General features: G+C 37.8%; 1 long non-coding RNA gene and 1 pseudogene across 1 annotated transcript; one reads left to right on the top strand and one right to left on the bottom strand.

Annotated features, from left to right (window-relative positions):
- Positions 1–211: 211 nt before the first annotated feature.
- Positions 212–15,086, bottom strand: LOC116567851. Its single transcript, XR_004276385.1, has 3 exons — positions 15,075–15,086; positions 13,226–13,229; positions 212–290 (listed from the first exon to the last, which is right to left on the bottom strand). It is a non-coding gene; the product is annotated as an uncharacterized LOC116567851 (long non-coding RNA).
- Positions 15,087–22,084: 6,998 nt separating this feature from the next.
- Positions 22,085–22,210, top strand: LOC116568310 (annotated as a pseudogene).
- The last annotated feature ends 3,269 nt before the right edge of the window (positions 22,211–25,479 follow it).

Here is a 25,479-nt window from a genome sequence, read left to right on the forward strand (position 1 = left end):
GATTTTGTGTCCAGCCACATTGCTCAACTGCTGTATGAGTTCTAGTAATTTTGGTGTGGAACATTTTGGGTTTTCCACATAAAGTATCATGTCATCTGGGAAGAGAGAGAGTTTGACTTCTTCTTTGCCAATTTGAATACGTTTTATTTCTTTTTGTTGTTTGATTGCTGATGCTGGGACTTCTAGTACTATGTTGAACAATAGTGGCAACAGTAGGCATCCTTCTCATGTTCCTGATCTTAAGAGAAAAGCTCTAAGCTTTTCCCATTGATAATAATATTTGCTGTGGGCTTTTCATAGAAGGTTTTATGAAATTGAGAAATGTTCCCTCTATCCCTACACTCTGAAGAGTTTTAATTAGGAAAGATGCTGTATTTTGTCAATTTATTTTTTTGCATCAATTGAGAGAATCAGATGGTGATATGCAAATAATGAATCATGGAAAGCTACATTAAAAACTAATGATGTATGGTGACTAACATAACATAATAATTTTTTTTTTAAAAGAAGCAAACATCTCCACATAAACCTGACAGGCCAGAAGGGAGTGGAATGATACATTCAATGTGCTGAATCAGAAAATCTCCAGCCAAGAGTACTTTTTTAGCAAGGCTGTCATTTAGAATAGAAAGAGAGATAAAGAGTTTCCCAGACAAACAAAAACTAAAGAAGTTTCTGACCAACAAACCAGCCCTGCAAGAAATAGTAAAGGGAACTCTTTGAATGGGAGAGAGAGACCAAAAGACTTCAAAGAATCTCCAGAAACAATGACCGTATGTGATAAAATGGCACTAAATTCATATCTATCAATAATACTCTGAATGTAAGTGGCCTAAATCCTACAATCAAAAGACTTAGAGTGTCAGAAAGGACAAAAAACCAAGATCTTTCCATATTATGCCTACAAGAGCCTCATCATGGACTAAAGACATATGCTGTTTGAATGTGAGGAGAAGGAGAACCACTTACCATGCTAATGGGCATCAAAAGAAAGTTGGAGTCTGCCGTTTATATCAGAGAAACTAGATTTTAAACCAAAGACTGTAGCAAAAGATGAAGAAGAGCACTATATCATAATAAAAGGTACTATCCAACAAAAAGATCTAACAATTGTAAATATTTATGCCCCCAACTTAAGAGCACCCACATATATAAAACAATAATGAACATAAAGAAACTCATTGATACTACTATAAAAATAGTAGGGAACTTTAACACCCCTGTTAGGGCAATGGACAGATCATCTAAGTAGAAAATCAACAAGGAAGAAATGGCTTTGAATGACACACTGGGCCAGATGGATTTAATATATTCAGGAAATGTCATCCTAAAGCAAGAGAATACACATTCTTTATTTTTTTTATTTAAACTTTATTTTATTTTTCCAGTGTTCCAAGATTCGTTATTTATGCATCACACCCAGTGCTCCATGCAATACATGCTCTTCATAATACCCACCACCAGGATCACCCAATCCCCCACCCTTTTCCCCTCCAAAACCCTCAGTTTGTTTCTCAGAGTCCATAGTCCCTCATCCTTCATCCCCCCACCAATATCCCCAACTCACTTCTCCTCTCCTTCTCCCAATGTCCTCCATGTTATTCTTTATGCTCCACAAGTAAGTGAAACCATATTATAATTGACCCTCTCTGCTTGTCTTGTTTCACTCAGCGTAGTCTCCTCCTGTTCTGTACATGTTGGGTATTCATCCTTTCTGATGGAGCCATAATACTCCATAGTATATATGGACCATATCTTCTTTATCCATTCATTTGCTGAAGAGCATCTTGGATCTTTCCACAGTTTGGTGACTGTGGTCATTGCTGCTATGAACATTGGGGTACAGGTGGCCCTTCTTTACACTGCATCTGTATCTTTGGGGGAAATACCCAATAGTGCAATTTCAGGGTCATAGGGAAGTTCTATTTTTAATTTCTTAAGGAATCTCCACACTGTTTGCCAAAGTGGCTGCACCAACTTATGTTCCCACCAACAGTGCAAGAGGGTTCCTCTCTCTCCACACCCACTCCAACACTTGTTGTTTCCTGTCTTGTTAATTTTGGCCATTCTACCTGGTGTAAGGTTGTATCTCAATGTGGTTTTGATTTAAATCTCCCTGATGGCTAATAATGATGAAAATTTTTTTCATATGTCTGTTAGCCATTTGTATCTCTTCTTTTAGAGTGCACATGAGACATTCTCTATAACAGACCACATGCTGAGTCATAAATCAGGCATCAACAAGTACAGAAAGATTAAGATTATACCATGCATATTTTATAACCACAATGCTATGAAATTGGAAGTCAACCACAAGAAGAAATTAAGAAATATCACAGTGGTATTGGCACAAAAACAGACACATGGATCAATGGAACAGAATGGAAAACCCGGAAGTGGATCTTCAACTCTATGGTCAACTAATCTTTAACAAAGAAGGAAAGATTATCAAATGGAAAAAAAGATAGCTTCTTCAACAAATGGTGTTGGGAAAACTGGACCGCCACATGCAGAAGAATGAATGTGGATCAATTTCTTATACCATACACAAAAATAAACTCAAAATGAATGAAAGATATCAATATGAGACAGGAAACCATCAAAATCCTAGATGGGAACACAAACAGAAACCTCTTTGACGTCAGCTGTAACAACTTCTTTCTAGACAGACTTCAAAGGCAAGAATTAACTATTGGGACTTCATCAAGATAAAAAGCTTCTGCACATTGAAGGAAATAATCAACAAAATTAAAAGGCAACCTATGGAATGGGAGAAGATATTTGCAAACGACATACCTGATAAAGGGTTAGTATCCAAATCTACAAAGGACTTATCAATCTAAACACCCCCAAAAAGATAATCCAGTTAAGAAAAGGTCAGAAAACATAAATAGATATTTTTCCAAGGAGGACATACTAATGGATAATAGACACATGAAAAAAATGCTCAGCATTAATCATCATCAGGGAAATACAAATCAAAACTACAATGAGATACCACCTCTCATCCGTCAGAAGTGCTGAAATTAACAACATAACAAACAACAGATGTTGGCAAGGATGTGGAGAAAGGGGAACCCTCTTATACTCTTGGTGGGAATGCAAATTGATGTAGCCACTCTGCAAAACAGTATGTAGTTTCCTCAAAAAGTTAAAAAAAAATCACCCTATAACCACTAATTACATGGTTAGGTATTTTGAAAGGATACAAAAATAGTGATTTGAAAGGGTGTTTGCACCCCAATGTTTATAGCAGAATTATTTATAATAGCCAAATTATGGAAAGAGCCCAAATGTCCATTGACTGAAGAATGGATAAAGGAGATGTGCCATATATACAATGGAATATTACTCAGGCATAAAAAGAAGGAAATCTTGCCATTTGCAGCAATGTTGATGGAGTTAGAGTATATTATACTAAGCAAAATTAGTCAAAGAAAGACAAATGCCATGTAATTTCACTCAAATGTGGAATTTTAGAAACAAAGTGGGTGAAATAGACGCAAGGAAAAAATGAGAGGGAGGCAAACCAGAAAAGACTCTTAACTACAGAAGACAAAGTGAAGGGTACTGGAGGGGAGGTGGGTGAGGGGATTTGTTAAGTGGTTGATGGGTATTCAGAAAAGCAGTTGTGATGAGTACTGGGTATTATGTGTAAATGATAAATAACTAAATTCTACTGATGAAACTAATATTACACTAGATGTTAACTAAGTGGAATTAATTAATTAACTAATTAATTATTTTGAAAGGATAAAGAAACAAATGATTATTTGTAACCTATGAGCACTAAAGCAGTGTTTCACAGAATGTTATCCAAGGACAAACTACATGAGAATTACCTGTAGATTTCTATCAAAATGCATTTTAAAAAAATATTTCTTCTATTCACTGAAAAGAAATTAAAAAAAATTTGCTTCTTGTAAAAAAAAACTTCTAAAAAGCTGAAACGTTAAAAAAAAAGGTCAAGGGGGAGAAACCTGATAAAAGTTTTTTTTATAGGGAAATTGTATATATGTGCAACTTCTTGTGAACTGTTTCAAAGTAAGAAGTATTTATTTATTATTTTATTTGATTATTATTTTTAAATTTTGTTCAGGTAGCCAGTGGCTGAAAGTTTTTTAATTTTAATTCAAAAAACACCCTCACGAAACGTCGTATATAAAATGTGATCTCATGATCTTTGCCTGAGACTTTGTGGACTCTGGAAAGAGATTTGTTTTTTGTTTCTCCATCAGAGAGATAAATTCAGTATGTAATTAATCCAGTAGTGACATTAAGTTAGTAGAGATGGAACATATCGCTATGATTAGGATTTTTCAGGTACCAACATGGAGTCTTTCTGCAACCCAACCCAGTGTGTTACAGCTCTCAATTTGGACATTAGTGAAGTTGTGCAATATCTCAACTCTAGATATCTGTTGATCAATATTCCTTTTTCCTATCATTTTTTATATTCACACAGGTAGTCTCTTTTATTTCTTTTAATATTTACCACTTTCTTTTTCTGTATTCCTCCTGCCTCTTGTTTAACTATTGACAAAGGATAAAATAGTAACCTCACTAGAAAATTTATTCATAAGACAATAAAGTATTGTTTTACCTTGTTTGGGAAGATTGATCTATCTTGACACTTTTTAAAGTTATAATTGATTTTAAAAAGTTGCAATTAGAGGTCAAAGTCTGGACAACTGTGCTAGGCTATATCTTAATATGCTGTTAATACCTGGGATAAAGTATCTTCCTATCCAGTGGGCAAAGAGATTCCATTGTGAACAGGAGGGAGGAGGAATAGACAATAAATGAATAAATATATGATATGAAAGATGATGATAAGTACCATGAGGAAAATAAAGTAGGATAAGGAGGAGTGGGAGTTGGGTGGGTATTTTGTATAAGGTGTTCAGGGGAGGGCTAACTTAGAAAGTAACATATGGGAAAGGCTAGAAGGTAATGAAGGTTCAAGCCATGCTCCCAGGAGAAGAGATTTATGGATAGATGAACAAGGGAAATGGCCCGGTGGTAGGAGCTATTTGATGTATTTAAGAGACACAAGGAACTGGTGTGGCTTGAATGTATTGAGCAGGGAGATGGACATAGAGGATGGGGTTAGAAAGTGGTAGGGGAAGATCTTATATCATAAAACAGTAGTCAGTTAGAAAAGTTTTGAGGTATAAGGCCAAACTTTAAGCTTGACCAAGCACAAATAAGAAAGTTTTTTTTTTTTTTTAAAGAAAATTATTTCAGATGTAAATTAGGTGAAGGGGATGATAGTATGCCTGCTAAACCTAGGCTAAAGCATCCTCATTTGGTCCATATTTGTGATAAAATTGATGTAATGGCAATAAAAGAATGATTAGGAAGAGAAATCAGATTTTAGTGAAGCCAATAAAGTCATAATTACCATGGGTTTATTATGTGTCAGGAATACATTGAGCACTTGAAACATAGTATTTCTTTAATTCTCCCTACTATTATCCTTCCTTTACAGGTGAGTTACAGAGAGGTTAGGCAGCTTTCCCCAAATCAAATCAGGATTTCATTTCAGGTAGTCTAGCTTCAGAGTCACAACCCTACTTGGAATAAGAGAATGAGAACTGAGATCCAGAGAAGATTCAGAAACCAAGGTTCTGTACAACTCAAATAAATTAGGCCCCCGCCATGTGCTCAAAACTAAGTAGGACTTACTCTTAGGCTAGGTAAAGGTGGATCTTTAAACTCTGCCACATCCTAACAATTTGCTAAACTCTGTGTATACAGCCGGCTTTGGAGCCAGCAGTACCTGAGACATGAGATTCCCAACAGTGTAGTAAATAATCTCTTGTTCTCTAAACAAGTGACTGAGTGTGATCATGATGAATCACTTTTTAGGAAGGTGTTAAAGAGGATCCAGGATCAGGCCATGAAGTATGACAATCCCATACACTCTGCCTTGTCTCATGATAATGAGCACTGCCAAGAATGCAAGGGTTTTGTCTGAGATGACAACATCCAGTTATGCAGGAGCACTATGGGAATGACTGACACCCAAGAAGTCAGCTCTCAAGATTGCAGGAAGCATTTTAGGGTGATGGGATCCAATAATCAAAGGCAATTGAGTCTGAGGTGTCCTCAGCTATTTTTCCAAATGAGAGTGCCAAGGAAAACAGAGTCAAACGAAGGTCAGAATAATTGGATGTTTCTTTTTTTTCCCTCTCAAAGAGGGTGGGGATAGCTGTGTCAACACAAGGCCTGGTGTACCCATCTTATTTTGACAAGGAAAAGAGCCAATGTGAGTATTACAGGAACAAGAGGCTTACTATAGGAATTAAGGATTATGAGAATGTGGGAGGAGCTTAAAGAATGAAAGCCTTCCAAGGACTGAGAAAAAGTGACTGTGGGGAAATTCTAGAAGCTATTTTATGTGGCCACTTTGACCTCCTAGGAATAATGGCTCCCTCTTTCTTCCCACTTTCCAAATTTCGCACAAATCTCTTTCATTGGCCAACTATAATTGAGATTTATTTATATAGGAAGAAGTTCTAGAAAATGTAGTTCTTAAACTTAAACTTGGTGGTGGTGATGGTGCCAGGTTTGTGGTAGACAGTGTGGCAGACATGGTGTAAAACCTCCAAGAATGCAATGATGAAGAAAGTAATTCACCAGCTGTTCTACCAGCACCCTCTGCATCTTCACGTGCATCATTATACCACCTTGCTACTCAGAATCCCTATTTGGGATCTGTCTTACCATCTACACCTTCTTATTGTCTATATACAGAGGAAATAATTCAATTCCACCTCTACTCCAACATTGTTTTTTGTCTGTTTGCTTGATTTATCTATGTATTTCCTTTTTCTCCTTGGCATAAAAAATGCTCATCTCTGCCATCTTATTATTAGTACTATTATTTTAAAATTTTTATTTTTTTAAATTTCTTTTCAGTGTTCCAGAATTCATTATTTATGCACCACACCCAGTGCTCCATGCAGTATGTGCCCTCCATAATACCCACCACCAGGCTCACTTAACCTCCCACCTCCCTCCCCTCCAAAACCCTCAGTTTGTTTCTCAGAGTCCAAGTCTCTCATGGTTCATCTCCCCCTCCAAATTACCCCTTCTCTCCATCTCCCCACGTCCTCCGTGTTATTCTTTATGCTTCACAAATAAGGAAAAACATGATAATTGACTCTCTGCTTGAATTATTTCACTCAGCATAATCTCGTCAGTCTTGTCCATGTTGATACAAAAGCTGGATATTCATCCTTTCTGATGGAGCCATAATACTCCATAGTATATATGGACCACATATTCCTTATCCATTTATCCATTGAAGGGCATCTTGGATCTTTCCACAGTTTGGCAACAGTGGCCATTGCTGCTATGAACATTGGGGTACAGGTGGTCCTTCCTTTCACTACACCTGTATCTTTGGGGTAAATACCCAGTACTGCAATTGCAGGGTTGATGGGTAGCTCTATATTTAATTTCTTAAGTAATCTCCACACTGTTTTCCAAACTGGCTGCACCAACTTGCATTCCTTCCAACAGTGTAAGAGGGTTCCCCTTTCTCCACAATCTCTCCAACACGTGTTGTTTACTGTCTTATTAATTTTGGCCATTCTAAGTGGTGTGAGGTGGTATCTCAATGTGTTTTTTTTTTAAGTCTGTGATTTTATTTTATTTTCAAATTATTTAAGAACCAGTTAGTTAACATATAGTATAATAGTTTCAGAGTAGAATTTAGAGATTCATTACTTACATACAACACCCAGTGCTCATCACAAGTGCCCTCCTTAATATTCATCACCCATTTAACCCATTCCCATGCCCACTGCTTCACTAGTAATCTTTAGTTTGGTCTCCATAGTTAAGAGTCTGTTTCATGATTTGCCTTTCTGTCCCCCCCACTATGTTCATCTGTTTAATTTGTTAAATTCCACACACAAGGGAAATCATATGGTATCTTTTTTTCTCTGACTGACTTACTTGGCTTAGTATAATGAACCCTACCATCATCCATGTCATTGCAAATCGCAAGATTTAATTTTTTTTGATGGCTGAGTTATATGATATATGATCTATATCTCTGTCTATAGCTATCATCTATTTATCTAATCACCTCACTTTTATCCATTCATTAGTCAATGTGGTGCATAAACAATGAATTCTGTTATGCTGAAAAGGAATAAAAAAAAAGCTTCCTCACAGCAAAGGAAACATTCAACAAAACTAAAAGGCAACCTTTGCAATTGGAGAAGATATTTGCAAATGACAGATCTGATAAAGGGTTAGTATCCAAAATCTATAAAGAACTTATCAAACTCAGCACCCAAAAAACAAATAATCAATTTAAGAAATGGGCAGAAGACATAAATAGACATTTCTTTTCCAAAGAAGACTTTCAGATGGCTAACATGCATGAAAAGATGCTCAACATCACTCACCATTAAGAAAAACAAATCAAAGGGCACCTGGGTGGCTCAGTGGGTTAAGCCTCTGCCTTCGGCTCAGGTCATGATCCCAGGGTCCTGGGATCGAGTCCCGCATCGGGCTCTGTGCTCAGTGGGGAGCCTGCTTCCTCCTCGCTCTCTGATCTATGTCTGTCAAATAAATAAATTTGGAAAAAAAAAAGAAAAAAAAAGAAGAACAAATCAAGGGGCGCCTGGGTGGCTCAGTGGGTTAAGCCTCTGCCTTCTGCTCAGGTCATGATCCCAGAGTCCTGGGATTGAGCCCTGCATTGGGCTCTCTGCTTGGCAGGGAGCTTACTTCCTCCTCTCTCTGCCTGCCTCTCTGCCTACTTGTGATCTCTCTCTGTCAAATAAATAAAATCTTAAAAAAAAAAGAAAAACAAATCAATACTACAATGAGATATCAACTCACACCTGTCAGAATGGCTAAAAGTAACAACAGAGGAACAACAGATGTTGATGAGGATGCAGAGAAAGGAGAACCCTCCTACCCTATTGGTGGAAATGCAAACTGGTGTAGCCAGTCTGAAAAACAGTTATGGAGATTCCTCAAAAGTTGAAAACAGAACAACCCTATGATCCAGCAATTGCACTACTAGGTATTTACCCAAAGGATACAAAAATACTGATTTGAAGGGACATGTGTTCCTCAATGTGTATTATAGCATTATCAATAATAGTAAAATTGTGGAGAGAGTTCAGTGTGGTTTTGATTTGAATCTCCCTAATGGCTAGTGATGATGAATTATCTAGAGAAATCTATACTTTCAATTCCATTCCAATCAAAATTCCACCAGCATTTTTCAACTTGTTTTTTTCCATTTGTATGGAACCAGAAGAGACCCCGAATTGCTAAGGAAATGTCAAAAAAGAAAAATAAAACTGGAGGCATCACATTGCCTGATTTCAAATTTTACTACAAAGCTGTGATCACCAAGACAGCATGGTGCTGGTGAAAAAACAGACACATAGACCAGTGGAATGGAGCAAAAAGCCAAGATATGGACCCTCAACTCTATGGTCAAATAATTTTTGATAAAGCAAGAAAAAATATACAGGTAGAAAAAAGACAGCCTCTTTGAGAAATGGTGCTGGGTAAATTGGACAGCTATGTGTAGAAGAATGAAACTCAACCATTTTCTTACACCATACACAAAGATAAACTCAAAATGGATAAAAGATCTCAACGTGAGGCAGTGATCCATCAGAATTCTAGAGAAGAACATAGGCAGTAACCTCTTTGACACCAGCCACAGCAACTTCTTTCAAAACACATCTCCAAAGGCAAAGGAAACAAAAGCAAAAATGAACTTTTAGGACTTCATCAAGATCAAAAGCTTCTGCACAACAAAGGAAACAGTCAACAAAACAATGAGGCAACACACGGAATGGGAGAAGATATTCACAAATGACAGTAGAGACAAAGGGCTGATATCCAAAATCTACAAAGAACTCCTCAAACTCAACACACACAAAACAGATAATCATGTCAAAAAAGGGGGAGACGACATGAACGGACACTTCTCCAATGAAGACATACAAATGGCTAACAGACACATGAAAAGTCTCTGCCATCTTAAAAAAAAATGTCTTCTGACCTCATTCCATTTCTTTATTTTTCTGCAGAGGGAAGCTTCTTCAAAGAGTAGTCTCCCCTTGACTCTTCCTCCTCCTTTCCTAATTTTACTACATTAATTTCAGTATGACTTGGATTCACACACAACTCCAATATTAAGATCAAGGTCACCATAATTGCTAAATTCAAAGGCCATTTTCAGTCTTGACATTTTCTTTGTCTCTCTGCAGCATTTGAACATTTGAAAACCCATTTAAAAAAATAATTTATTTTTTTATTGTGTTATGTTAGTTGATAGTATCTACTCTTGGCTTCTGTAATATAACACTATCCTCTATTTCACTTATTCTTTTATACTTCATTTTGATATTGGCTTCTTTCCACAATTCTCACTTTAAAGATTGTATTCTGCTGTGTTCCATTAGAAGTCCTTTTCTTTTTTTTTTAATCTAATTTTGGTGTTCCACAGTTCTTTGTTTATGCACTTTTCTTTCTTTTTATTAAAATGATTTATTTATTTTCAGAAAAACAGTATTTTTTTTTTTAACACAACCAGTGCTCCATGCAATTCGTGCCCTCTGTAATACCCACCACCTGGTACCCCAACCTCCCACACTGCCGCCACTTCAAACCTCTCAGATTGTTTTTCAGAGTCTAGTCTCTCATGATTCACCTCCCCTTACAATCTACCCCAACTCCCTTCTCCTCTCTAACACCCCTTGTCCTCCATGATATTTGTTATGATCCACAAATATGAAACCATATGATAATTGACTCTCTCTGCTTGACTTATTTCACTCAGAATAATCTCTTCCAGTCCCGTCCATGTTGCTACAAAAGTTGGGTATTCATCCTTTCTGATGGAGGCATAATAATCCATAGTGTATATGGACCACATCTTCCTTAACCATTCGTCTGTTGAAGGGCATCTTGGTTCTTTCCACAGTTTGGCGACTGTGGCCATTGCTGCTATAAACATTGGGGTACAGATGGCCCTCCTTTTCACGACATCTGTATCTTTGGGGTAAATACCCAGGAGTGCAATTGCAGGGTCATAGGAAAGTTCTATTTTTAATTTCTTGAGGAATCTCCACACTGTTCTCCAAAGAGGCTACACCAACTTTCATTCCCACCAACAGTGGAAGAGGGTTCCCCTTTCTCCACATCCTCTCCAACACATGTTGTTTCCTGTTTTGTTAATTTTGGCCATTCTAACTGGTGTAAGGTGATATCTCAATGTGATTTTAATTTGAATCTCCCTGAGGGCTAGTGATGATGAACATTTTTTCATGTGTCTGATAGCCATTTGTATGTCTTCATTGGAGAAGTGTCTGTTCATATCTTCTGTCCATTTTTTGATATGGTTGCCTGTTTCTTGTGTGTTGAGTTTGAGGAGTTCATTATAGGTCCTGGATATCAACCTTTTGTCTGTACTGTCATTTGCAAATATCTTCTCCCATTCCGTGGGTTGCCTTTTTTTTTTTTTTTTTTTTTACTGTTTCCTTTGCTGTGCAGAAGCTTTTGATTTTGATGAAGTCCCAAAAGTTTATTTTCGCTTTTGTTTCCTTTGCCTTTGGAGACATATCTTGAAAGAAGTTGCTGTGGCTGATATCGAAGAGATTACTGCCTATGTTCTCCTCTAGGAGTCTGATGGATTCCTGTTCCACGTTGAGGTCTTTTATCCATTTTGAGTTTATCTTTGTGTACGGTGTAAGAAAATGGTCGAGTTTCATTCTTCTACATATAACTGTCCAGTTTTCCCAGCACCATTTAGAGAAGAGACTGTCTTTTTTCCACTGTATATTTTTTCCTGTTTTGTCGAAGATTAATTGCCCATAGAGTTGAGGGTCCATATCTGAGCTCTCTACTCTGTTCCACTGGTCTATGTGTCTGTTTTTATGCCAGTACCATGCTGTCTTGGTGATCACAGTTTTGTAGTAAAGCTTGAAATCAGGTAACATGATGCCCCCCGTTTTATCTTTGTTTTTCAACATTTCCTTAGCAATTCGGGGTCTCTTCTGAAGCAGAAGGAAAACTTCCTGACTCTTTCTATGAAGCTAGCATTACCCTGATCCCCAAACCAGGCAAAGACCCTACCAAAAAGAATTTCAGACCAATATCACTGATGAATACGGATGCTAAGATTCTCAACAAGATCCTAGCCAATAGGATCCAACAGCACATTCAAAAGATTATCCACCATGACCAGGTGGGATTCATCCCTGGTCTACAAGGATGGTTCAACATTCGCAAATCAATCAATGTGATAGAACAAATTAATAAGAGAAGAGAGAAGAACCACATGGTCCTCTCAATTGATGCAGAAAAAGCATTTGACAAAATCCAGCATCCGCTCCTCATTAAAACGCTTCAAAGTATAGGGATAAAGGGAACATTCCTGAACCTCATCAAATCTATCTGTGAAAGACCCACAGCAAATATCATCCTCAATGGGAAAAAGCTTGCAGCCTTCCCGTTGAGATCAGGAACAAGACAAGGATGCCCACTTTCACACTCTTGTTCAACATAGTATTAGAAGTCCTAGCAACAGCAATCAGACAACAAAGAGAAATAAAAGGTATCCAAATTGGCAATGAAGAAGTCAAACTCTCTCTATTCGCAGATGACTTGATTCTTTATATGAAAACCCAAAAGACTCCACCCCCAAACTACTAGAACTCATACAGCAATTCAGCAACGTGGCAGGATACAAAGTCAATGTGCAGAAATCATTGGCTTTCTTATACACTAACAATGAAAATAGAGAAAGGGAAATTAGAGAATCTGATTCCATTTACTATAGCACCAAGAACCATAAGATACCTGGGAATAAACTTAACCAAAGAGGTAAAGGATCTGTACTCGAGGAACTACAGAACACTCATGAAAGAAATTGAAGAGGACACAAAAAGATGGAAGACCATTCCATGCTCTTGGATCTGAAGAATAAACATTGTTAAAATGTCTCTACTGCCTAGAGCAATCTATACGTTTTTTAAAATTTTTTAATTTTTTATTTATTTATTTTTTTAATTAATTTTTTATTTTTTATAAACATATATTTTTATCCCCAGGGGTACAGGTCTGTGAATCACCAGGTTTACACACTTCACAGCACTCACCAAAGCACATACCCTCCCCAATGTCCATAATCCCACCCCCTTCTCCCAAACCCCCTCAATCTATACTTTTAATGCACTTTTCTTTATCTGTACACTGTTTATGACTTATCCATATCCATGGCTTTTATCTTAAGCCAATTTGATTGCCTTACTTTATGATTTGATGATGTTTTGGTAATTATATAGTTTTAATTTTAAATTTAAAATCAATTAATTCACATATAGTGTATTATTAGTTTCAGTGATAGAGTTTAGTGATTCACCAGTTGCATATAACACCCAGTGCTCATTATATCAACTGCCCTCCTTAATTCCCATTATCCAGTTCCCTATCCCCCATATACCTCCCTTACGGCAGCCCTGTTTGTTTCCCATTCTTAAGAGTCACTTATGCTTTGTCTGTCTCTCTTGATTTTGTCTTATTTGATTTTTCCTTCCCTTCCTCTATTTTACCTGTTTTGTTTCTTAAATTCCACATATGAGTGAAATCCTCTGACTGACTTATTTCATTTAGCAAAATACACTCTAGTTCCAACCATATAATTTCAAATAACAAGATTCAATTCTTTTTGATGGCTGAGTAATATTCAATTGTATATATTTGTATACCTCACCTTCTACATCCATTCATATGTCTGTGGACACCTTTTATATTTTGGCTATTATGAACATTGTCGCATTGGGGTGCATTTAGTGATATGCTTTGATTCTTTTCTCTTTATTTTTTTTGTATTTGTTCTAGGTTTTTTCTTTGTAGTTTCCATGAGGTTTGAAGAACAATTCTTATTGTTATAATAGTCTCTTTAGGTTGACAACAACCTAAATTCAATCACATACAAAACTTCAACACTTTTATCACTTCTCCCCCACTACATACATTGTTATTGATCTCAGAATTTTATTCTTTCTATACTTTGTATCCATGAACCAATCTTTTTTGTTAGTTTTTCCTGATATTTTGTCTTTTAACTTTTATACTATAGCTAAACATAATTTAGCTATAAATTGTGTTATTCTGTATTTGCCTATCTATATACTTACCTTTACCAGTGAAATTTGTACTTAAATATACTTTCACGTTTATGTTTAACATTCCTTTGTTTCAACTTGAAGAGCTCTCTTTAGCACTTGTAGTAAGGCAGGTATAGTGATGATGAGGTCCTTCAATTTTTATTTCTGGGAAAATATTTTTCTTTCCATTTTTTTTAATATTTTATTTTTTATAAACATATATTTTTATCCCCAGGGTTACAGGTCTGTGAATCACCAGGTTTACACACTTCACAGCACTCACCAAAGCACATACACTCCCCAATGTCCATAATCCCACCCCCTTCTCCCAACCACCTCCCCCCAGCAACCCTCAGTTTGTTTTGTGAGATTAAGAGTCACTTATGGTTTATCTCCCTCCCAATCCCATCTTGTTTCATTTATTCTTCTCCTACCCACTTAAGCCCCCATGTTGCATCACCACTTCCTCATATCAGGGAGATCATATGATAGTTGTCTTTCTCTGCTTGACTTATTTCACTAAGCATGATACGCTCTAGTTCCATCCATGTTGTCGCAAATGGCAAGATTTCATTTCTTTTGATGGCTGCATAGTATTCCATTGTGTATATATACCACATCTTCTTGATCCATTCATCTGTTGATGGACATCTAGGTTCTTTCCATAGTTTGGCTATTGTGGACATTGCTGCTATAAACATTCGGGTGCATGTGCCCCTTTGGATCACTACGTTTGTATCTTTAGGGTAAATACCCAATAGTGCTATTGCTGGGTCATAGGGCAGTAATATTTTCAATATTTTGAGGAACCTCCATGCTGTTTTCCAGAGTGGCTGCACCAGCTTGCATTCCCACCAACAGTGTAGGAGGGTTCCCCTTTCTCCGCATCCTCGCCAGCATCTGTCATTTCCTGACTTGTTGATTTTAGCCATTCTGACTGGTGTGAGGTGATATCTCATTGTGGTTTTGATTTGTATTTCCCTGATGCCGAGCGATATGGAGCACATTTTCATGTATCTGTTGGCCATCTGGATGTCTTCTTTGCCGAAATGTCTGTTCATGTCCTCTGCCCATTTCTTGATTGGATTATTTGTTCTTTGGGTGTTGAGTTTGCTAAGTTCTTTATAGATTCTGGACACTAGTCCTTTATCTGATATGTCGTTTGCAAATATCTTCTCCCATTCTGTCAGTTGTCTTTTGATTTTGTTAACTGTTTCCTTTGCTGTGCAAAAGCTTTTGATCTTGATGAAATCCCAATAGTTCATTTTTTCCCTTGCTTCCCTTGCCTTTGGCGTTGTTCCTAGGAAGATGTTGCTGCGGCAGAGGTCGAAGATGTTGCTGCCTGTGTTCTCCTAAGGATTTTGATGGATTCCTTTCGCACATTGAGGTCCTTCATCCATTTTGAGTCTATTTTTGTGTGTGGTGTAAGGAAATGGTCCAATTTCATTTTTCTGCATGTGGCTGTCCAATTTTCCCAGCACCATTTATTGAAGAGACTGTCTTTTTTCCATTGGACATTCTTTCCTGCTTTGTCGAAGATTAGTTGACCTTAGAGTTGAGGGTCTATTTCTGGGCTCTCTATTCTGTTCCATTGATCTATGTGTCTGTTTTTGTGCCAGTACCATGCTGTCTTGATGATGACAGCTTTGTAATAGAGCTTGAAGTCCGGAATTGTGATGCCACCAACGTTGGCTTTCTTTTTCAATATCCCTTTGGCTATTCGAGGTCTTTTCTGGTTCCATATAAATTTTAGCATTATTTGTTCCATTTCTTTGAAAAAGATGGATGGTACTTTGATAGGAATTGCATTAAATGTGTAGATTGCTTTAGGTAGCATAGACATTTTCACAATATTTATTCTTCCAATCCAGGAGCATGGAACATTTTTCCATTTCTTTGTGTCTGCCTCAATTTCTTTCATGAGTACTTTATAGTTTTCTGAGTATAGATTCTGTGTCTCTTTGGTTAGGTTTATTCCTAGGTATCTTATGGTTTTGGATGCAATTGTAAATGGGATTGACTACTTAATTTCTCTTTCTTCTGTCTTGCTGTTGGTGTAGAGAAATGCAACTGATTTCTGTGCATTGATTTTATATCCTGACACTTTACTGAATTCCTGTATAAGTTCTAGCAGTTTTGGAGTGGAGTCTTTTGGGTTTTCCACATATAGTATCATATCATCTGCGAAGAGTGATAATTTGACTTCTTCTTTGCCGATTTGGATGCCTTTAATTTCCTTTTGTTGTCTGATTGCTGAGGCTAGGACCTCTAGTACTATGTTGAATAGCAGTGGTGATAATGGACATCCCTGCCGTGTTCCTGACCTTAGCGGAAAAGCTTTCAGTTTTTCTCCATTGAGAATGATATTTGCGGTGGGTTTTTCATAGATGGCTTTGATGATATTGAGGTATGTTCCCTCTATCCCTACACTTTGAAGAGTTTTGATCAGGAAGGGATGCTGTACTTTGTCAAATGCTTTTTCAGCATCTATTGAGAGTATCATATGGTTCTTGTTCTTTCTTTTATTGATGTGTTGTATCACATTGACTGATTTGCGGATGTTGAACCAACCTTGCAGCCCTGGAATAAATCCCACTTGGTCGTGGTGAATAATCTTTTTAATGTACTGTTGAATCCTATTGGCTCGTATTTTGTTGAGTATTTTCGCATCTGTGTTCATCAAGGATATCGGTCTATAGCTCTCTTTTTTGGTGGGATCCTTGTCTGGTTTTGGGATCAAGGTGATGCTGGCCTCATAAAATGAGTTTGGAAGTTTTCCTTCCATTTCTATTTTTTGGAACAGTTTCAGGAGAATAGGAATTAGTTCTTCTTTAAATGTTTAGTAGAATTCCCCCGGGAAGCCGTCTGGCCCTGGGCTTTTGTTTGTTTGGAGATTTTTAATGACTGTTTCAATTTCCTTACTGGTTATGGGTCTGTTCAGGCTTTCTATTTCTTCCTGGTTCAGTTGTGGTAGTTTATATGTTTCTAGGAATGCATCCATTTCTTCCAGATTGTCAAATTTATTGGCGTAGAGTTGCTCATAGTATGTTCTTATAATAGTTTGTATTTCTTTGGTGTTAGTCGTGATCTCTCCTCTTTCATTCATGATTTTATTTATTTGGGTCCTTTCTCTTTTCTTTTTGATAAGTCAGGCCAGGGGTTTATCAATTTTATTAATTCTTTCAAAGAACCAGCTCCTAGTTTCATTGATTTGTTCTATTGTTTTTTTGGTTTCTATTTCATTGATTTCTGCTCTGATCTTTATGATTTCTCTTCTCCTGCTGGGCTTAGGGTTTCTTTCTTGTTCTTTCTCCAGCTCCTTTCGGTGTTGGGTTAGGTTGTGTACTTGAGACCTTTCTTGTTTCTTGAGAAAGGCTTGTACCGCTATATATTTTCCTCTCAGGACTGCCTTTGTTGTGTCCCACAGATTTTGAACCGTTGTATTTTCATTATCATTTGTTTCCATGATTTTTTTCAATTCTTCTTTAATTTCCCGGTTGACCCATTCATTCTTTAGAAGGATGCTGTTTAGTCTCCATGTATTTGGGTTCTTTTCAAACTTCCTTTTGTGGTTGAGTTCTAGCTTTAGAGCATTGTGGTCTGAAAATATGCAGGGAATGATCCCAATCTTTTGATACCGGTTGAGTCCTGCTTTAGGACCGAGGATGTGATCTATTCTGGAGAATGTTCCATGTGCACTAGAGAAGAATGTGTATTCTGTTGCTTTGGGATGAAATGTTCTGAATATATCTGTGATGTCCATCTGGTCCAGTGTGTCATTTAAGGCCTTTATTTCCTTGCTGATCTTTTGCTTGGATGACCTGTCCATTTCAGTGAGGGGAGTGTTAAAGTCCCCTACTATTATTGTATTATTGTTTATGTGTTTCTTTGATTTTGTTATTAATTGGTTTATATAGTTGGCTGCTCCCACGTTGGGGGCATAGATATTTAAAATTGTTAGATCTTCTTGTTGGACAGACCCTTTGAGTATGATATAGTGTCTTTCCTCATCTCTTATTATAGTCTTTGGCTTAAAATCTAATTGATATAAGGATTGCCACTCCTGCTTTCTTCTGATGTCCATTAGCATGGTAAATTGTTTTCCACCCCCTCACTTTAAATCTGGAGGTGTCTTCGGGCTTAAAATGAGTTTTTGGAGGCAACATATAGATGGGTTTTGTTTTTTTATCCATTTTGATACCCTGTGTCTTTTGTCAGGGGCATTTAGCCCGTTAACATTCAGGGTAACTATTGAGAGATATGAATTTAGTGCCATTGTATTGCCTGTAAGGTGTCTGTTACTGTATATGGTCTCTGTTCCTTTCTGATCTACCACTTGTAGGCTCTCTCTTTGCTTAGAGGACCCCTTTCAATATTTCCTGTAGAGCTGGTTTGGTGTTTGCAAATTCTTTCAGTTTTTGTTTGTCCTGGAAACTTTCAATCTCTCCTTCTATTTTCAATGATAGCCTGGCTGGATATAGTATTCCTGGTTGCATGTTTTTCTTGTTTAGTGCTCTGAAAATATCATGCCAGCTCTTTTTGGCCTGCCAGGTCTCTGTGGATAAGTCAGCTGCCAATCTAATATTTTTACCATTGTATGTTACAGACTTCTTTTCCTGGGCTGCTTTCAGGATTTTCTCTTTGTCACTGAGACTTGTAAATTTTACTATTAGGTGACGGGGTGTGGGCCTATTCTTATTGATTTTGAGGGGCGTTCTCTGAACCTCCTGAATTTTGATGCTCGTTCCCTTTGCCATATTGGGGAAATTCTCCCCAATAATTCTCTCCAGTATACCTTCTGCTCCCATCTCTCTTTCTTCTTCTTCTGGAATCCCAATTATTCTAATGTTGTTTCGTCTTATGGTGTCACATATCTCTCGAATTCTCCCCTCGTGGTCCAGTAGCTGTTTGTCCCTCTTTTGCTCAGCTTCTTTATTCTCTGTCATTTGGTCTTCTATATCACTAATTCTTTCTTCTGCCTCATTTATCCTAGCAGTGAGAGCCTCCATTTTTGATTGCACGTCATTAATAGCTTTTTTGATTTCAACTTGGTTAGATTTTAGTTCTTTTATTTCTCCAGAAAGGGCTTTTATATCTCTCGAGAGGGTTTCTCTAATATCTTCCATGCCTTTTTCGAGCCCGGCTAGAACCTTGAGAATTGTCATTCTGAACTCTAGATCTGACATATTACCAATGTCTGTATTGATTAGGTCCCTAGCCTTCGGTACTGCCTCTTGTTCTTTTTTTTGTGTTGAATTTTTCCGTCTTGTCATTTTGTCCAGATAAGAGTATATGAAGGAGCAAGTAAAATACTAAAAGGGTGGCAACAACCCAAGGAAAATATGCTTTAACCAAATTAGAAGAGATCCCAATTCGTGAGGGGGGAGAAAGGCGATAAAAAGAGGTTCAAAAAGGAAGAAAGAAGAAAAAAAGAAAAAAGAAAAAAAAAGAAAAGAAAAGAATTAAAAAAAGAAAACAAATAAGAAAAATATAAAAAAGAAAAAATATATATGTTGGATAAACTAGTTAAAAAACGTTAAAAAAGAAAAAGGTAAAAGTTAAAAAAAAAAATTTACCAGAAGGGGAGAAAAAAAAAACCAAAAAATGAAAAAGAAAAAAAAATTAAATTAACTGCAAGACTAAAAAAAATCACAGGGAAAAAGCCATGAGTTCCGTGCTTTGCTTTCTCCTCCTCTGGAATTCTGCTGCTCTCCTTGGTATTGAAACCGCACTCCTTGGTAGGTGAACTTGGTCTTGGCTGGATTTCTTGTTGATCTTCTGGGGGAGGGGCCTGTTGTAGTGATTCTCAAGTGTCTTTGCCCCAGGCGGAATTGCACAGCACTTACTAGGGGCCGGGGTGAGTAATCCGCTCGGGTTTGCTTTCAGGAGCTTTTGTTCCCTGAGCGCTTTCCGTAGAGTTCCGGAGGACGGGAATACAAATGGCGGCCTCCTGGTCTCCGGCCCGGAGGAACCGAGAGCCCAGGGCCCCACTCCTCAGTGCGCCCTCAGAGAACAGCGCCCATTTACTCCCGTCTGCCTGACCTCCGGCCGAGCTCCGAGCTCACCGAGCCTGCGACCAGTTCAAGGTAACCCCAGCTGCGAGCTTACTGTCGGCTCTGTCTCTGTAGCCGGCTTTCCCATTCCAATACCTGCAAGCTCCGCGACACTCAGACACCCCCGATCCTCCTGTGACCCTGCGGGACCTGAGGCCACGCTGACCCCGCGTGGGCTTCGCCCTGGTTTAGCCTCTGGAGTGATGTCCCTCAGCGGAACAGACTTTTAAATGTCCTGATTTTGTGCGCTGTTGCTCCGCCGCTTGCCGGGAGCCTGCCCCTCCCCCCGGGGTCTATCTTCCTGTCGCTTTGGATTCACTTCTCCGCTGGTCCTACCTTTCAGAAAGTGGTCAATTTTCTGTTTCTAGAATTGCTGTTCTTCTCTTCGATCTGCTGATGGATTTTCAGGTGTTTGCAATCTTTAGATAAGCTATCTAGCTGATCTCCCGCTAGCTGAAGTAGTCTCAGCCTGCTACTTCTCCGCCATCTTGACTCCTCCCTTTTCTTTCCATTTTTAAAGGACAGTTTTTTGGGCACAGTATTCTTGGTTGGTACTCTTTTTTTTTTTTCTTTTGACACTTTGAATATATCATCTCACACTTTCCTGTAAATTTTCTGTTGAGAAACCTGCTCATAAGACTGCCTGGGTGGCTCAGATGGTTAAGCATCTGCCTTCAGTTCAGGTCATGATCCTGGAATCCTGAGATCGAGCTTCACATCAGGCCTCCTGCTCCACAGGGAGTCTGCTTCTCTCTCTCCTCTTGCCCCTCCCCCCAGCTCCTGCTCTCTTCCTCTCCCTCTCTCTCAATCTACTCTCTCTTTGTCTCTCTCAAATAAACAAACTGAAGGTTTTTAAAGGGAGGGGTTTGGATGGTTGGGTGAGCCTGGTGGTGGGTATTATGGAGGGCACATACACATGGAGCACTGGGTGTGATGCATAAACAATGAATTTTGGAACACTGAAAATAAATAAAATAAAATGGAAAAAAACCCCAAACAAACAAACAACCCACCAACTCCCCCCCCCCCAAAAAACAAAACAACAAATAAAATATTAAAAAAAGAGAAATCTCAAAGGGTTTTGAAGGGGCGGGGGGTGGGAGGTCGGGGTACCAGGTGGTGGGTATTATAGAGGATACGGATTGCATGGAGCACTGGGTGTGGTGCAAAAATAATGAATACTGTTATGCTGAAAATAAAAAAAAATTAATTAAAAAAATAAATTAATTAAAAAAAAAAGAGAAATCTCCTTATGATCTTATGAGGGTTCCTTTGTGTGTGACATCATTTTTCTCTTTCTGGGTTCAAAATTCTCTCTATATCTTCAGCTTTTGACAATTGAATTATAATTTGTCTTAGTGTAGACCTCTTTCTATTCAACCTATTTGGGATCTTTGGGGCTTTATGAATTTATATGTCCAGTCGTCTCCCTAGATTTGTGAAGTTTTTCACAATTATTTCTTTAAATAATCCTCTCTTCCTTTCTCTTTCTCTTCTCCTTCTGGGAGTCCCAAAATACACATTTTGGGTTGTTTGATGGCATTCCATAAAGTCTTGTTCACTTAATTTACTCCTTTTCATTTTTTTTTTGTTGTTGTTGTTCCTTTGACTAGGTAATTTCCAATGACTTGTCTTCAAGCTCACTGATTTTTTTTCTTCACATTAGTCAAGTTTTCTGTTTCTGTTTTTATTTAATTATTCAGTTCGGTCATTACATTCCTTAGCTTTAGAATTTCTGCTTTTTAAAACATAGTTTATTTCTCCTTATTGAATTTCTCATTTTGTTCATGCATTATTTTCCGATTTTGTTTAGCTGTTTACCTGTATTCTCACTGAGAATCTCTCAGATGACTATTTTGAATTCTTTGTCAGAGCTTTGTGCAGTGGTAGTATCGTAGCCAATGAGGTTTATCCGAGGCACTATTATTGATAATTGAAAACTTGAATTCTTTGTCAGGCAGTTTTCAGATTTCCACTTCTTTAGGACCAGTTATTAGGGCTTTGTTTTGTTCCTTTGGTGATATCATGTTTCCCAATTCTTCATGATCCTTATAGTCTTGCATTAGTCTCATCACATTTGAAGGACTAGTTACTCCTAGGTTTCTAGGTTAACAGACAGTTCCAATACATGCAGAAGCCCAGGCTAATGGATTATCTGCTGTCTTCAACTTGTAATTTAGACTTTAGGTAATTCTGGTCATTACCACTCCAACCAGTAGAAAGAAAAGGGCAGAAATCCAGGGACAAGGATTTTCCTTAAGTAAGTGAAAAATTACTTACTTCACTCTTGGTTGCATTCTGCCAGAAAGATTTTAGTCAATGCCAACCACCCAGACTAAAGAAAGACTGGGAAATATAGTCCTGAAGGAGTCTGAACAGCTACATCTTAACTACAATTATCTGGAAAATGGAGAAAATGGATTCTGGTAGACAACTATTAATCTTTTCCACAGGTATCAACATATACTAAATGTGCATCACAATTTCCCTTCTTCCTGTGCATTATAATCCATCCCATTGGATGTACCAGAAACCCAAGAATCATTCTACACTCTATTCTCTCACTTCCCAGAGTAAGAAAATTCTCATGAAATTCTATCAATTCTAGGGGCACCTGGGTATCTCAGTGGTTTGAGCCTCTGCCTTTGGCTCAGGTCATGATCTCAGGGTCCTGGGATCAAGGTCTTCATTGGGCTTTCTGCTCAGCAGGGAGCCTGCTCCCCCCACTCTCTGCCTGCCTCCCTGCCTGCTTGTGATCTCTCTTTCTGTCAAATAAATAAATTTAAAAACTCTAAAGAAAATTCTATGAATTCTAGTGTCCAAATATTTCCTTGAATCATGCATTCTTTTTTTAAATTAAATTTTATTTTTTTAGTGTTCCAAGGTTCATTGTTTATGCACCACACCCAGCTCCATGCAGCACATGCCCTCCTTAATACCCATCACCAGGCCCTCCTAAATCCCCCTCCCCTCCAAAACGCTCAGTATTTTTCTCAGAGTCCAGTCTCTCATAGTTCATCTCCCTCTCTGATTTCCCCCAACTCACTTCTCTGCTTCTCCCATGTCCTCCACATTATTCCTTATGCTCCACAAGTAAGTGAAGCCACAAGATAATTGACTCTGACTGCTTGACTTATTTCACTTAGCATAATCTCCCCCAGTCCCATCCATGTTGATACAAAAGTTGGGTATTCATCCTTTCTGATGGAGGCATAATATTATTCACTCCCACTGCCACTGTTTTTCTCACATGGATTTCTGAAACAGTTTTTTTTAAATGTTTATTTATTTGAAAGAAAGAGAGAGAGATTGAGAGTAAGCAGGGGGAAGGGCAGAGGGAGAGGGAGACTCCTTGCTGAGTATGGAGCACAACATTGAGCTCAACCCCAGGACCCTGAGATCATGATCTGAGTATAAGGCAGATGCTTAACCACATGAGCCACACAGGTGCCCCTGAAACAGATTTTCTAAGTGATATTTACATGCCCCCAGTCTTGCTCCTATATAAATAACCTGCTGCTCAACCTCCAGAATGAACCTTCTAAAATAAGAATTCAATTTTGGAACTCTCAAACTCTTTAATATTTACTCAAGACAGTTTGGAAAAAACCCAAACTGAGTAGGCGCTCCATAAATATTCATTGAATGTTCCCTCTATCTCTACACTTAGAAGTGTTTTATTCAGGAATGGGTGCTGTATCTTGTCAAATGCTTTTTCTGCCTCAATGTAGAGGACCATGGGTTTCTCTCTTCTCTTATTGATTTGTTCTATCACATTGATTGATTTGCAAATTTTGAACCACCCCTCCTTCCCATGGATAAATCCCCCCTGGCTATGGTGGATAATCTTTTTAATGTACTATTGGATTCTGTTAGCTAGGATCTTGTTGAGAATCTTAGCATCCATATTCATCAGGGATATTGGTCTGAAATTCTTCTCCTTGGGGGTCTTTGCCTGGTTTGGAGATCAGGGTATTGCTGACTTCATAAAAAGAGTATGGAAGTTTCCCTTCTGCTTCAGTTTTTTGAAAGAGCTTCAGGAGAATAGGTATTATTTCTTCTTTGAATTGTTGGTACAATTCCCCAGGGAATCCATCAGCTCTTGGACTCTTGTTTTTTTATGAGGTTTTTGATCACTACTTCATTCTCCAGCAGTTCAGTAATGTGGCAGGATACAAAATCAATACACATAAATCAGTTACTTTCTTATACAATAACAATGAAAATACAGAAAGGGAAATTGGAGAAACGATTCCATTCACTATAGCAACAAGAACCATAAGATACCTGGGAATAAACCTAACCAAAGTAGTAAAGGATCTGTACTCAAGGAAATAGAGAACACTCATGATAGAAATTGAAGAAGACACAAAAAGATGGAAGACGATTCCATGCTCATGTATTGGAAGAATAAGTATTGTTAAAATGTCTATACTGCCTAGAGCAATCTATACTTTCAATGCCATTCCAATAAAAATTCCACTGGCATTTTCCAAAAAGCTGGAACAAACAATCTTAAAACTTGTATGGAACCAGAAAAGACCCCGAATTGCTAAGGAAATGTTGAAAAAGAAAAACAAAAATGTTGAAAAAGAAAAAGAAAAACAAAAGCATCACGTTACCTGATTTCAAGCTTTACGACAAAGCTGTGATCACCAAGACAGCATGGCACTGGCAAAAAAAAACATACATATAGACCATTGGAACAGAGTAGAGAGCCCAGATATAGACCCTCAACTCTATGGTCAAATAATCTTTGACAAAGCAGGAAAAAATATCCAGTGGAAAAAAGGCAGTCTCTTCAATAAATTGGTGGTGGGAAAATTGGACTATGTGTGGAGAAAAGAAACTCGACCATTCTCTTACACCAAACACAAAGATAAACTCAAAATCGATAAAAGACATCATAATCCAAGAGGAGAGCATAGGCAGTAACCTCTTTGACATCACCCACAGCATCTTCACAGCAAAGGAAACAGTAAAAAAAATAAATAAATAAATAAAAGATGCAACCCACAGAATGGGAGAAGATATTTGCAAATGACACTATAGACAAAGAGATGATGTCCAAGATCTATAAAGAACTCAAACGAAACACATGAAACAGATAATCGTGTCAAAAAATGGGCAGAATCCATGAACAGACACTTCTGCAAAGAAGACATAGAAATGACTAACAAACACATGAAAAAATGTTCATTATCACTAGCCATCAGGGAGATTCAAATCAAAACCACATTGATATACCACCTTACACCAGTTAGAAT

The sequence above is a fragment of the Mustela erminea genome, chromosome 10 (genome assembly GCF_009829155.1).
Source record: "Mustela erminea isolate mMusErm1 chromosome 10, mMusErm1.Pri, whole genome shotgun sequence".
Lineage (NCBI taxonomy): Eukaryota > Metazoa > Chordata > Mammalia > Carnivora > Mustelidae > Mustela > Mustela erminea.